This window comes from Jaculus jaculus, chromosome 8, assembly GCF_020740685.1.
Source record: "Jaculus jaculus isolate mJacJac1 chromosome 8, mJacJac1.mat.Y.cur, whole genome shotgun sequence".
NCBI classification, from domain to species: domain Eukaryota; kingdom Metazoa; phylum Chordata; class Mammalia; order Rodentia; family Dipodidae; genus Jaculus; species Jaculus jaculus.
In genome coordinates this window covers 55,559,046-55,574,325 of record NC_059109.1, presented here as the reverse complement: position 1 = coordinate 55,574,325, position 15,280 = coordinate 55,559,046, and positions in this window count along the sequence as shown.

The following is a 15,280-nucleotide window of genomic DNA, read 5'->3' as shown; positions in this document are numbered from 1 at the left end:
CTAAGTTTCTGTTGCCCTGCAGGGCCCAAATTACTGACATAGCACTTTGCAGTTACTGGGAAAAACAACCACAAACTACTCAGGACCCAAAATAATCCCTGTAATGGGCCAATCAAAAAGGAGCAAGTAAACCGGGCGTGGTGGTACACGTTAATCCCAGCACTTGGGAGGCGGAGGTAGGAGGATCGCCATGAGTTCGAGGCCACCCTGAGACTCCATAGTGAATTCCAGGTCAGCCTGGGCTAGAGTGAGACCCTACCTCGAAACACCAAAAAAAAAAAAAAAAAGGAGCAAGTAAATGTTATACATTCCTGTGGCTCTTGTGACTATAAATAAATTTGCAAGTTCCTCAGCTACTATGTAACCAATCAGCTTGCAACATATATGCTCTTGCTAAATGTCAACCAGTCATGTAACTGCCATGTTGGACATTCCCCTTTTCTTTGTTTGAACCTAATAAAAGGTGCTCCCAGACACCATTTGGGGCTCTTGGACTGACCCACTGCATTGGCAAAGTCTGTAGCCCGAGCTTAAGCCGGAAATAAAGCTCTTTGCTATTGCATACGTGTCTGACTCTCTTAGTGGTCTTTGGGGACTCCACGATCTGGGCGTAACATTTGACCCTTCCTTCTACCTCATTTGAGGCAGGGTCTCCCTTTATTCACCCTGAATTTCTGGGAAATTCTCCTGTCTCCACCTCCAGTCTTGTCATAGGCATTAGGCATGCTGGGGTTACAGAAGCCTACCACAGCCTCTGACTTTTTACATGGGATCTGGGCATCCTAACTCAGGCACTCACTGGCACATCTCCTGAGCCATCTCCCTAACCCCAAATCCATGAGCGATGGTGAGCAGAAAGGGAAGGGTAGATCTCTTCCAGAGGCTTGACTTCATGTTCTTGAGCAACTTGGAGAAGGAGATCCACTTATCTTTCATCTTACCTCCTTGAGCCTTGGACCCCATCTTGACCAAAAGCCTGTTGCCTCTGGGCTACTGTCTAAGCGGTAGTAGAAACCACTGTGACCTCCTGTGACTAGTCCCCTCTGCTGCCTTGGTGTCATTAGTCATTTGGTGTTTTCCCAGAGAAGCAGCTCCATTTCCCTTTACAGCCTTTACTTGATTCCAACTCTAAATAGTAATTTACAGTAAGGCTTCTCCAAAAATTTTTTTTTAATATTCTTCTTTCCCTAATGCCCATTCCCCCCCAAACCCATACATTCCATTCCATCATTAATGTGCTTCAGCTCTAAGGAGATTCATGTGAGTTCACAGAATTTTAGAACTGGAAGGGATATGAAGAATCTTGCAGTAATGACCCTTTTTTAGTGCTCATGTGTACTATGTTGGTTTGAATGTAAAATGTTCCCCAAAGATTCAGTGTTTCAATTTTCTTTAAAATTTTTTTGGTTTATTTTTATTTATTTATTTGAGAGCAACAGAGAAAGAGGGAGAGAGAAAGACAGAGAGAAGGAGAGAGAGAATGGGTGCGCCAGGGCTTCCAGCCACTGTAGATGAATTCCAGATGCGTGCACCCCCTTGTGCATCTGGCTAATGTGGGTCCTGGGGAATCGAGCCTTGAACCAGCATCCTTAGGTTTCACAGGCAAGCACTTAACCGCTAAGCCATCTCTCCAGCCCAGGTGTTTGAATTTTTTAAACGTTTTATTGAGCCAGGTGTGGTGGTACATGCCTTTAATCCTAGCACTCCCAAGCAGAGGTAGGAGGATCGCCATGAGTTCAAGCCCAGCCTGAGACTATGTAGTGAACTCCAGGTCAGCCTGAGCAAGAGCAAGACCCTACCTCAAAAAAGAAAAAAAAAAATATTGATAAGCTCCATACATATACACAATGAACCCTAATCATAATCCCCTCCCTCTACCCTTTTTTGTCCCCCTTCCTGTGTTCAATTTTTTTTAATTTTTATTATTATTTACTTGAAAGAGGCAGAGAGAGAAAAAAATGGGTGTGCCAGGGCCTCCAGCCATTGCAACCAAACTCTAGATGCCTGCACCCCCTTGTGTGCATGTGCAACATTGCACACTTGTGTCACTGTGTGTCTGGCTTATGAAGGACCTTGAGATTCAAACAGGAGTTCTTAGGTTTTACAGGCAAGTGCCTCAACTGCTAAGATATCTCTCCAGCCCACTGCGTTCAAATTCTTAATCCCCAGATGGTGGCATTGTTCTGGAAAGGTGTGAAATCTTTAGGAGATGGAGCATTGCTAGGGGAAGTCTGTCATTGGGTGGGGGATGAGGTGTTACAGCCTAATCTCACTTGCTTCTCTTTCTTTTTCCTCTCTGCTGTCTTCTCCTGTCATGCTTTCCCTGTCATGACAACTGTAAGCCCAAAATAAACCTTTTCCCTTCTTAAAAAGAATCCCTGTGAGGGTTGGAGGGGCTGGAGAGACCACTCAGCAGTTAAGATGCTTGTGTGAAAAACCTAATAACACAGGTTCAATTTCCCAGTACCCACATAAAGCCAAATGCACAAAGTGGCACATTCATCTGCAGTTTGTTTGCAATGGCTAGAGGTTCTGGTATGCCCATTCTCTCCCTCTTTTTCTCTCTGGGGAAATGGCTCAGTGGTTAAAGGTGCTTGCCTGCACCTTTAGATGCTTGCAAAGTTGGCCTGGTCCAGGTTTGATTCCCCGGTACCCATATAAAGCCTGATGCACAAAGTGGTGCATTTGTCTGAAGTACATTTGCTTTGGCAAGAGGTCCTAGTACACACCTATATTCTCTTCTAAGTAAATACAGATTTTTTTTTAAGAATCCTATTGTAAGCCAGGTGCATTAGCTCATACCTTCAATCCCAGTGCTGAAAAGGTTGAAGTAGGAGGATTGCCTCAAGTACATGGCCAACTTGGGTTACCTAGTTCCAAGCCAGCCTGGGCTACAAAGTAACACCCTGACTCAAAAAAGGCAAAACAAAATAAAAGTAAATGAAACACAACAACACAAAAAAGAATTTTGCTGGGTGTGGTGGTGCACACCTTTAATCGCAGGACTTGGGAGGAAGAGATAGAAGGATCGCTGTGAGTTCAAGTCCACCCTGAGACTACAGAGTGAGTTCCAAGTCAGCCTGGGCTAGAGACCCTACGTTGAAAAACCAGAAAGAGAGAGAGACAGAGAAAAGAAGAATCTCATAGACAAGGAAACTGAGGCTCAAAGAAATGAAAATGACTTAGCCCTAGCCAGCAAGAGAGTTGGAGTAGTTCTGGAATTTTCCAAAACTAGTCAAAAATTGGAAACAGCTGGGTATGGTGGTGTATGCCTTTAATCCCAGCACTTGGGAGGGAGAGGTAGGAGGACTGCCATGAGTTCAAGGCCACCCTGACTACATAGTGAATTACAGGTCATCTTGAACTAGAGCAAAACCCTACCTTGGGAAAAAAAAAATGTTGGGAACAACTGGGGCTAGAAAAATGGCTAAGTAGGTAAAGTGCTTGCCACAAAAGAGTGAGTTTATATCCCCACTACCCACATAAAAAGCCAGGTATGGAGCAAGGCCTGGTGGTGCACGCCTTTAATCCCAGCACTCGGGAGGCAGAGGTAGTAGGACCACTGTGAGTTTGAGGCCACCCTGAGACTACATAGTGAATCCCAGGTCAGCCTGGACTAGAGTGAAACCCTACCTAGCAAAAAAAAAAAAAAAAAAAAAAAAGCCAGGTATGGCAGTGCATATCTATAGTCCTAGCAGTGGAGAGGTGGACACAGGAGGATCCCTGGGGCTTGCTTGCCAGCTAGTATGGCCTAATTGGTGAACTCCTGGTCAATGAAAGACCCTGTTTCAAAAATAAGGCACAGAGCAATTGAGGAAGACACCTAACATCCAGCTTTGACCTCTACATATGCATCTGCACACATGAACATGTATACACATACACCCCACCCCATGCAAAGTCAGGAACAGTTAAGTGATCTACTGCACCATTTTCCAGTGTCTATCGAGGACACAACATCCAGTCTGCAAAGTAGAGAGGGCACACAGAGGAAGATAGTCTTGTTGGCTAAAGAAGTTTCTGGTTCCAGACCATGCTGCAGTGGGCACATTTGAATTTCTTTATTTTTTATTTTCATGAATACATGTGTCTGTGTGTGTGTGCACATGCATGCACACATATGCACGAAGACCTCATCCAGACACTTGTGCCACTTTTATTTCTTAAGTTTTTTTTTTTTTTTTTTAATTTGAGAGTGTTAAAGAGAGAGTGCAATAGAATGGGCATGTCAGGGTCTCCATCCACTGCAAATGAACTCCAGATGCATAGGCCACCTTGTGCTTCTGGCTTAACCACTAAGCCATCCCTCCAGCCCACTTGTGCCACTTTTTATATACAACTTATGTGGATGGCTTGGGAATTAAACCCAAGCCAGCAGCTTTCAAGTAAGTGCCTTTAACCACTGAGAGGGCTGGAGGATGGCTTAGTAGTTAAAGCGCTTGCCTGCAAAGCTGAAGGACCGAGGTTCAATTCCCCAAGACCCATGTTAGCCAGATGCACAAGGGGCCACACATGTCGAGTTCATTTGCAGTGGCTGGAGGTCCTAGTGTGCCCATTCTTTCATTCTTTCTCTCTGTCCCTCTTTGTCAAATAAATAAATAAATAACCATTGAGATATCTCCCCAAGCCCCTCCCGCTTTTTGCTTTTTTGTTTGTTTGTTTGTTTTGTTTTACAAGGTAGGGTTTTGCTGTAGCCCAGGCTGACTTGGAATTCAAAATGTAGTCTCAGAGTAGCCTTAAATTCATGGCAATCCTCCTATCTCGGCCTCCCAAGTGCTAGGATTAAAGGCGTGTACCACCACACCCAGCTTCCCAGTCTCCTTGTTTATTGTACTTAAAAAAATTGTGCCAGGCATGGGAAGCCAAGATAGTGGATGGTTGTTTGAGACCCTACCTCAATAAAAAACAAAAAAACCCAGCCAAGCCAGGAGTGGTGGTGCATGCCTTTAATCCCAGGATTTGGGAGGCAGAGGTAGAAGAATCATCACCATGAGTTCAAGGCCATTTTGAGACTACTGAGTGAATTCCAGGTCAGCCAGAGCTAGAGTGAGACCCTACCTTGAAAAAACAAAAAATATATATTTTTTAACACCAAACAAACAAAAAACTAATCAGAGGGCTGGAGAGGTGGCTTAGCAGTTAATGTGCTTGCCTGCAAAGTCAAAGGACCCAGGTTCGATTCTTTAGGACCCATGTAAGCCAGATGTACAAGGTAATGCATACATCTGGAGTTTGTTTGCAGTGGCTGGAAGCCCTGGTGTGCCCATTCTCTATCTGCCTCTCTCTCTCTCTGCTTCTTTCTCTCCCTCTCTCTCAAATAAAATGAAGATAAAAAGAAAATTATAAAAAGAAAAATGAAAAGTTAGCATAATCAGTATGTGCTTTAAAAAACACTAATTAGAAAATACATAGTTCATGGGCAAGGGTATATATCTCAGCTGTAGAGTACTTGCCTAGCAAAGGTAAGTTGCTGGTTCAATGTCCAACACTGCAAAAGAACAAAAATCACTCATGCAATATCTGGTCATCATTCAATAAGTTGCCAAGCACTGTAAAGAATAAACATGCACAGAATGTTATGACTATTAGTAGTAGAGAATAAGATTCTTTGTCAGGAATGGTCCTCCATACCAACACTTGGAGGCTGAAGCAGGAGAGTTGCTGTGAGTTTGAGTATAGCCTGGGCTATCCATAGTAAGTGTGAGTACAGCCCGGGTTATATATAGTGAGTTTAAGGACAACCTGAGACACATGGTGAGACTTTTCCCTGCCAAAAGGATTTGATTTGAAATTAAAAAGAATCCTAATTATCACCAGACCTTGAGTGTCTTGAGTGAAAAAACTTCAAATAGTCTTTGGTATTCTATAATCCCTAAGAATAGCAAAATCTATAGATGTTATCCAGGTGTAGTGACACACATCTTTAATCCCAGCACTTGGAAGGCAGAGGTAGGAGGATCGCTGTGAGTTTGAGGCCACCCTGAGACTACATAGTAAATTCTAGGTCAACCTTGGTTAGAGTGAGGCCCTACCTTGAAAATCAAAAAAAAGGAAAAAAAAAAAAGAGCTGGGCATGGTGGCACATGCCTTTAATCCCAGCACTTGAGAGGCAAGGGAAGGGGGATTGCTATGAGTTCAAGGCCAACCTGAGTCTACATAGTGAATTCCAGGTCAGTCTGGGCTAGGATGAGACCCTACTTTGAAAAAAAAAGAAAATCAATCTATTGATGCTCTGGGCAGAGAGATGGCTTAGTGGTTAAGGTGCTTGCCAGCAAAGCCAAAGGGCTAGGTTTGATTCCCCAGTACCCATGTAAAGCCAGATGCATGAGGTGGTGCATGCATCTGGAGTTCATTTACAGTAACTAGAGGCCCTGGCCTGCCCATTTTCTCTCTCTCTCTCTCTCTCTCTCTCTCTCCCTCCTTCCCTCTCTCAAATAAATAAACAAAATAGATTTTAAAAATCTATAGATGTGGGCTGGAGAAATGGCTTAGCAGTTAAACTCTTGCCTATGAAGCCTAAGGAACCCGGTTCGAGGCTCGATTCCCCAGGACCCACATTAGCCAGATGCACAAGGGGGTGCACGCATCTGGAGTTTTCAGTGGCTGGAGGCCCTGGCACGCCCATTCTCTGTCTGTCTCCCTCTCTTTCTCTCTCTGTCTGTCACTCTCAAATAAATAAATAAATAAATAATAAAATATTTTTTAAAAATCTATAGATGCTCAAGATCCTTCTATTGAATGCAATATTTATATATAACCTACAAATATCTGAATACTTTAAATTGCATCTACATTATTTAGTGCCTAGTACAAAATCAATGCTAAGTGTGGTGGTTTGATTCAGGTGTCCCACATAAACTTAGGTGTTCTGAATGCTAGGTCCCCAGCTGATGGAGATTTGGAAATTAAAGCCTCTTGGAGGCAGTGTATTGTTGGGGAAGACTTATGGGTGTTATATCCAGCTTCTTCTAGCCAGTGTTTGGCACATTCTCTGTTGCTGTTGTCCATCTGATGTTGGCCAGGAGATGATGTCCACCCTCTCCTCATGCCATTGTTTTCCCCTGCCATCATGGAAGCTTCCCCTCAACTCTGTAAGCCAAAATAAACTTTTTTTTCCCACAAGCTGCTTTTGGTTGGGTGTTTTCTGCCAGCAATGAGAACCTGACTACAACATAAAGTTGGCACCAAGAGTGGGTCATTACTGCTAGAAACCTGTGGCTTTTGGCCTTTTGGAACTGCTTTGTAGGAGGAATGTGGACAAATTTGAACTGTGAGGTTTGGCTTATGAAGGTGAGAAAGAGCATTGCTTGGACTGGAATAGAAGCAGTTTGTTTGAGAGGCTTGCTGTTATGCCCATGTCCTGAGAATTTGTGCAGGGTTGCATTGTATAGAAATGGACTGGTGTGAGCAGAAAAATATGGCACAGAAATGAGATTATTTGGACCCAAACTGCTGCCTGTTCAGCTACAATTATATGAGAGATTACAACCATTGAGATTGGGCCACCTGACCTACATTAGGACAATAGGAAGAATGAAGACTCTTTAGAAGGGCTTCAATGCTGAAGGATTGTTCTGTTCTTCAAAGACTGCTTTATTTCCTCCCATAATTAACAAATTGGCAGCCCACCTTGTATTATGGCGTATACAAAAATGCAGGAAAGAGGTCATTGAGTTTGCAACATGGTTTTGTATTTTGGAAATGGCCATGGGCAGTGTGAATCAGGCTTGTTGAATTACCTGTGTGGAGCCATGTGGATGAACCATGGGTTGTAGTGAAGACTCAGTGGAGATGCCAGGATTATGGGATGGCTGCCAAGGAAAGCTGCCAGCACCGGATGAAGTTTTCCTTGACTGTGAGTAGCCTAGCTGGAGGGGTGGAACTGGAACTCCAGAGACTTGTCACTGGTTAGAATTATCAGACTTGGAGATTTGTAACTGACTAGAGTTGTTGGACCTGGGGCTACAGAGTTGGATGTTTGCCCTGTTTAAATCTTGGATTGGTTGAATATTTCTTTGTTATGCCCAATGCCACTCTTTGCAGTGTGAATGTTTATTCTGTGCCATTATTGGTTTTTTGGTATTATGACTCAGTTAAAAGACCTTGGATTATAAGAATGTTTGAACATCATTGGGATTGATAAAAACTATGGAACTTTCAAAGTTGGACTTCATGCATTGCATTTTACATCATGTATGGTTATCAGTTTATTGGGACCAAGGGTGAAATGTGGTGGTTTGATGCAGGTGTCCCCCATAAACTTAGGTATTTTGAATGCTAGGTCCTCAGCTGATGGCAATTTGTAAATTAAAGCCTCTTGGAGAAAGTGCATTGTTGGGGATGGGCTTGTGATAGTTATAGCAAGCTTCCTTTTGCCATTGCTTGGCACACTCTCCTGTTGCTGCTGGCCACCTGATATTGGCCAAGAGGTGATGTCCACCCTCTGCTTATGCCATCATTTCCCCCATGCCATCATGGAGCTTCCCCTCGAATCTGTAAGCCAAAATAAACTTTATTTCCCCCTGCTCTTGGTGGGGTGTTTTCTGTCAGCAATGTGAACCTGACTGCAACACTATGTAAATTGTGCCAGGGTGTACTACCTCCCTGTGAGCCATTGGTCAGGAAATTGCCTGAGGCCCCCAGAACAGTACAGGGTATTTCCACTGCTCTTGGTTGCCCACCAGAACCAGACTGTAAAACCCTATTGCTGAAGATGCATATTTTGTTTGCAGGACATAGGGAAATCAATCTGGAAGCTTCCTTCTTCCTGATTAGCTTTCATAGTACTGAAGGTGTTATGTAGATTGCTGAGGGAGAAAAGTCATCAACAGTCTTACCCAGATGTGGACTGTGTGCCCACTGATGCAATAGTGGCATGACTTATATGGGAGTGATCAATCACTTTATGATTGAATTTGAGGCCTAATCTGCAGTGGGACATTTATGCCTGGTACTGTAAATCTTGTCAAAACCCTGGGGGAGTCACAGATTCCAATGGAGAAGCTATTTCTACTGTTTTGCTAAATTGACATGTTGTGCTTTCTAAATATTTCTGTGTATGCCCATAGAGAAGTGCTGCTGTAAGCTCTTGTCCTAGAAGCTTCTTTTTGCACTGGTGGTTTCAATGAAATTCCTAAAAGCAGCTATATCTGCACTGAACATTCTCCAAGGCTGATTATAGATCAGAACTTTTTTTTTTTTTAATATTTTCTTGGTCATTATTTATTTATTTATTTGAGAGCGACAGACAGAGAGAAAGACAGAGGAAGAGGGAGAGAATGGGCGCGCCAGGGCTTCCAGCCCCTGCAAACGAACTCCAGACACGTGCACCCCCTTGTGCATCTGGCTAACGTGGGACCTGGGGAACCGAGCCTCGAACCGGGGTCCTTAGGCTTCACAGGCAAGCACTTAACCACTAAGCCATCTCTCCAGCCCAGAGATCAGAACTTTGATGATTGTGGAAAGGCTGGAATGTTTCAGAGCTAGGGCCTTGAGCTGTCCTAGCTACTTGAATACCATTTCTTGCCAAATTCTAACATCCTTGTGACTATTAAGTCCATTTGGAATTACCCCTAGCTTCCATCAACCCAAAACCTAAGAATGACAAAAGATAGCTTCTGAGACCTGTAGCAGAGTTGTCCACACTTTCCTGTAGCCCGCAAACATGACATGTGCTCACCAATGCATTTGAAGTGCCTTGATTTATGATTTCTTTATTGTTACTATAAAAATTTACCAAACTGTTATCAAATTGGAACATGAAATTTGGGGTAACCTAAATTGAGGTTCCTGGCTATGACCAAATTTATTATTTACTATCCTCTTTGAGGTGGGAGCTATGGTTTGTGCATTGATAGCAGTAGTTACTGCAAAGATGTATAACTAGGCTTGAGAAATGGCTTAGTGGTAAAGTGCTTGCCTGCAAAGCCAAGGACCCAAGTTCAATTCCCCAGGACCCACATAAGCCAGATGCACATATCTGCCTCATTACCTCAAATAAATAAAGTTTTTTGTTTTTTTTTTTGAGGTAGGGTTTCACTCTAGCCCAGGGTGGCCTCAAACTCATAGTGATCCTCCTCTCTGCCTCCCAAATGCTGAGATTAAAGATGTGCACCACCACACCTGGCTTTTTCTTTTTGTGGTTTTTTTGAGATAAGGTTTCTCTCTAGCTCCAGTTGACCCAGAATTTACTATGTAGTCTCAGGGTGGCCTCAAACTCAAGATGATCCTCCTACCTCTGCTTCCTGAGTGCTGCAATTAAATCTGTTGTCCTCTATTCTGTTCCATTGATCTACATGTCTGTCTTTGTGCCAATACCATGCTGTTTTTGTTACTATGGTTTTGTAACATGACTACCATATATGGATGCCACCAGCCTTATTTTTGTTGCTCAAAATTGGTTTGGGGTACATTCACACAATGGAGTTCTACTCAGTGGTAAAGAAAAATGAAATTTGCAGGGAAATGGATGGACCCAGAAAGGATTATACTAAGTGAGGTACCCAGGTCCAGAAAGTCAAATGTCACATGTTCTCTCTAATATGTGGATCCTAACTACAACTATACAGACTTGTGTGTGAGCTGGAACCAAAACTCAGTATCACAGGCACATAAGCTAGCAAAAGGCTATGAGGGAGGGAGGAGAGGGAAAATCTTAAGGGGATTGTATTGTATATATGTAAGTAGAAGAACTGATAACAGGAAGGGTAAAGGCCTAATGAGGTCAGGGGAAGAGATTGTATAAAAGAAGGGTGGGGTATGAGAGATGGCTTAGTAGTTAAGTACTTGCCTATGAAGACTAAGGATCCTGGTTCGAGGTTTGATTCCTCAAGACCCACATTAGCCAGATGCACAAGGGGGCACATGCATCTGGAGTTTGTTTGCAGTGGCTGGAGGCCCTGGCGCTCCCATTGTCTCTCTCTCTTTCTGCCTCTTTCTCTTTCTCTGTCACTCTCAAATAAAAATAAACAAAAAAAAAGAAGGGGGGGTCAATCAAAAGTCAAGATAGGGCTGGAGAGATAGCTTAGCGGTTAAATGCTTGCCTGTGAAGCCTAAGGGTCAAGGCTCAATTCCCTAGGACCCACATCAGCCAGATGCACAAGGGGGCACATGGGTCTGGAGTTCGTTTGCAGTGGCTAGAAGCCCTGGTGCATCCATCCTCTCTCTCTCTCTCTCCCTCTCTAATAAATAAATAAAGATAAAACAAAACAAAAAAGTCAAGATATTCTGAATAAGACATATGAAAATCTACTTTCTTGAAATAATGGCACATCAAGAAGCCAGAGATTGTTACTAGAAAATTTTCAGTGCCAGGGATGGGATACCTTCCAGTGAGTTGTTGGCCAGGGAGGTCCCTGTTGCCTCTAAAACATTATAGGCTATTGCCAAAGCCCTTGGTTTCTTGTGAGAAAGAGATGGTAAGACCCTATTGCTGAAGACTTCATATGCCTGAGCAGCAAAGTCACTGAGAAATCAAGCTGGTGCTGAGCAGAAAAACTTCTCCCTGTAGCCAAGCCAACTGAAAGCTAGAAACAACTGCACTGCATGAAGCCCTATGGGAGACAGAAGTTGTTAGTGGTGAAAACAGTGGACACTGGAAGCCTCAAGTTTGGCCAGACAGGCCAAATGACTGAACAAGTGCAACAGTGGCATATCTGCTCTGGGGGAAACCAACTGCTCTCTAATTTTACTGAAGGCCTGCTAAATGGGAGGGAATACATGTCTGGTACTGAAAACCTAATCAAAAGCCTATGGCAAGGGAGGTCATGAGCCTTAGGGATATAAAGCCTGATCTTGTCTGGATAAATGCATATATTACTTTCACCAAATTGCCCTGAAATCACTACACTTAATGTTCATATTCATATGTTAGTGCTACTCTCCTTCTGGTTAGAGAAGTTTCTTTTCAAATGGCAATGACTACTGGGATGACCAAAAGGCAACATAGTACTGAGAAGGGACGGAGGAGTGTCCAGCACTGAAACATCTCTATCACACCCTCCAAGGCTCAGGGTCCATTGTGGAAGAGGTGGCAGAAAGAATGTAAGAGCCAAAGTAAGGATACCACTCCTTACAATGCAACTGTCCAGACATAAATTGGCCTTGATATCCATGACCTTGCAGTGCCTAGCAATACTTTCATAAGATCCACATAATAGGAGAAAAAGATGATGACATCAAATTAAAAAAGAGAGACAAATGGAGAGAGGGAGGGAATATGATGCAGAGCGGAGTTGTGAAAGGGAAAGTAGGGGAGGAGAGAGAAATACCATGGTTTATTATCTATAAGTATAGAAGTTGTCAATAAAAATTAATTATAAAAAGAACTTTTGAGGGCTGGAAAGATGGCTTAGGGGTTAAGTGCTTGCCTATGAAGCCTAAGGACCCCAGTTTGAGGCTCCATTCCCTAGGACCCACGTTAGCCAGATGCACAAGGGGGCGCATGTGTCTAGAGTTTGTTTGCAGTGGCTGGAGGCCCTGATGTGCCCATTCTCTCTCTTTCTCTCTCTCTCTCTCTCTCTCTCCCCCTCTCGGTTTGCCTATTTATCTGTCTGTTGCTCTCAAATAAATAAATAAAAATTTTAAAATTTTAAAAATTTTAAAAATTAAAAAAAAGAACTTTTGATTAAGTGACTACTGAATGATCAGCTCTACAGAGGACATCTATATCACCTCTTCCAAGGCTCAGGAGCTCAAGGAAGGGGAGATCCTGAGTGCTGTTACACAAACATGACAAAGCAGTTGTTTTCATGAATTCTCTGCAGGTGCATAGGACCTGCTTAAGATTGGGCCCATCGGGGGCTACAAAGATCATTTAGCAGTCAAGGCACTTTCCAGCAAAGCCAATTCCCCACTACCCAAGTATCCACTTAAAGCCAGATACACGGGTGGTGCATGTGTCTGGAGTTTCTTTGCAGTGGCTGGAGGCCCTGGCATGCTCAATCTCCACTCCATCCCCATCTGCCTCTTTCTTTCTCAAATAAATAACTAATATTGGGCCCATCAAAATTCAGTCATGGATGTGGGAGAGGCTCAAGAGGCCCCACCCTGAAGAATCACCGGCTGCTAATGGCTTTGGGGGAGGGCAGATATTTTCTTCAGTGGTCCTGCCACTGCCAGAATGGCAATGCTCAGGTAAATAGCCCTCCACCCATACTCATGTAAGCAACCACAGTTAACCATTGGGTTAAAATAAATAAATAAAAGACATGGTCATTGGGCATAGTGGCTCACATCTATAATCCCAGCACTTAAGTGGCTGCAAAATGAGTATTACAAGAAGTTTCAGGCCCTCTTGAGCTACAGTGTGAGTTCTAGGTCAACCTGGATTAGAGTGAGACCCTGCCTCAAAATCAAGGGCTGGGCGTACTGGCACACGTCTTTAATCCCGGCACTCAGGAGGCAGAGGTAAGAGGATTACTATGAGTTCGAGGCCAGCCTGACAATACGTAGTGAATTCCAGGTCAGCCTGGGCTAGAGTGAGACCCTACCTTGAGAAACAAAACAAAACAAAAAAACCCAACAAGGCTGGAGGGATGGTTTAGTGGTTAAGGTGCTTGCCTGTTCGATTCCCCAGGACCCATGTAAACCAGATGCACAAAATGGCGCATGAATTTGGAGTTCATTTGCAGAAGCTGGAGACCTGACACGCCCATTATGTTTCTCTCTGCCTCTTTCTCTCTCACACATAAATTTTAAATATATATATTAAAGATAAGAGAAAAACAATAAAAAGACATGGAAGATGGAGGAGGATTAATTGGGAAGGGGAGGGTGGACAAAAGAGGATACTGGGGGATGCAATCATATATGTATGAAACCATCAAAAATTAAAAAAATAAAAAAAGTTAGTGCCAGGCATGGTGGCACATGCCTTTGATCCTGGAACTCAGGAGGTAAAACTAGGAGGATTGCCATGGGTTCAAAGCCACCCTGAGACTACATAGTGACTTCTAGGTCAGCTTGGGCTACAGCAAGACCCTATCTCAAAAAACAAACAAACAGGGCTGGAGAGACCGTTTTGTGGTTAAGCGCTTGCCTGTGAAGCCTAAGGATACCTGTTAGAGGCTCGATTCCCCAGAACCCACTTTAGCCAGATGCACAAAGGGGCCACATGCATCTGGAGTTCGTTTGTACTAGCTGGAGGCCCTGGTGTGCCCATTCTCTCTCTCTCTGCCTTTTTCTCTGCCTGTCACTTTCAAATAAATAAATAAACATAAAAACAAACAAACAAAAAAAGAGGTGTTCAGTCTTTATGGGAGATAAATTCCCTCTGAGGTTCTTTCAAACCCTACAAATCTGTGCAACACAACCTACCTGAAAATTTTCCAGAACAATGAGGAGGAAGTGGAATGCCACTGTCAGGGCTGGAGACGTGCCTCCATGGTTGAAGGCACTTTCTTGCTAAGCCTGAAGTCCCAGGTACAGTTACCTAGTACCCAAATAACACCAGATGCACAGAGGAGTGCACACATCTGGAGTTTATTTGTTGTGCCAGGAGGTCCTGAGGTGCCAATCCCCTCTCCCTCCACACACTCTCTGCTTATTAATTAAGGTTGGAGAGATGGCATAATGGTTAAGGTGCTTGCCTCAAAGCCTAAGGATCCAGGTTCATTTACAGTGGTTAGAGGCCTTAGCACACCCATTCTCTCTCAAATAAATAATATATATATGTATGTATGTATGTGTGTGTATATGTATATATTTGGTTTTTCAAGGTAGAGTCTCATTTTAGCCCAGGCATTCACTATATAGTCTCAGGGTGCCCTTGAACTCACAATGATCCTCCTACCTCTGCCTCCCAAGTGCTGGCATTAAAGGTGTGCATGACCATCCCTGGCCTTAAAAAAAAAAAAAAAAAAAAGGTTGGGGTGTTGGCTTAGTAGTTAAAGCACTTGTTTACAAAGCCAAAAGACCGAGGTTTGATTCTCCAGGACCCACATAAGCCAGATGCACACGGTGCTGTATGCATCTGGAGTTCGTTTGTGCACCCATTCTTTCTTTCTCTCTCTCTCTCTCTCTCTCTCTCTGCCTCTTCCTCTTTCTCTCTCTCAAATAAAGAAATAAATAGCTGGGTGTGGTGGCACACACCTTTAATCCCAGCACTTGGGAGGCAGAGGTAGGAGGATCGCTGTGAGCTCGAGGCCACCCTGAGACTCCATAGTGAATTCCAGGTCAGCCTGGGCTAGAGTGAAACCCTACCTCAAAAAAACAAACAAAATAATAGTAATAATAAAATAAATAAAAATAAAATATTTTTAAAAAATTAAAAAACAAGGTT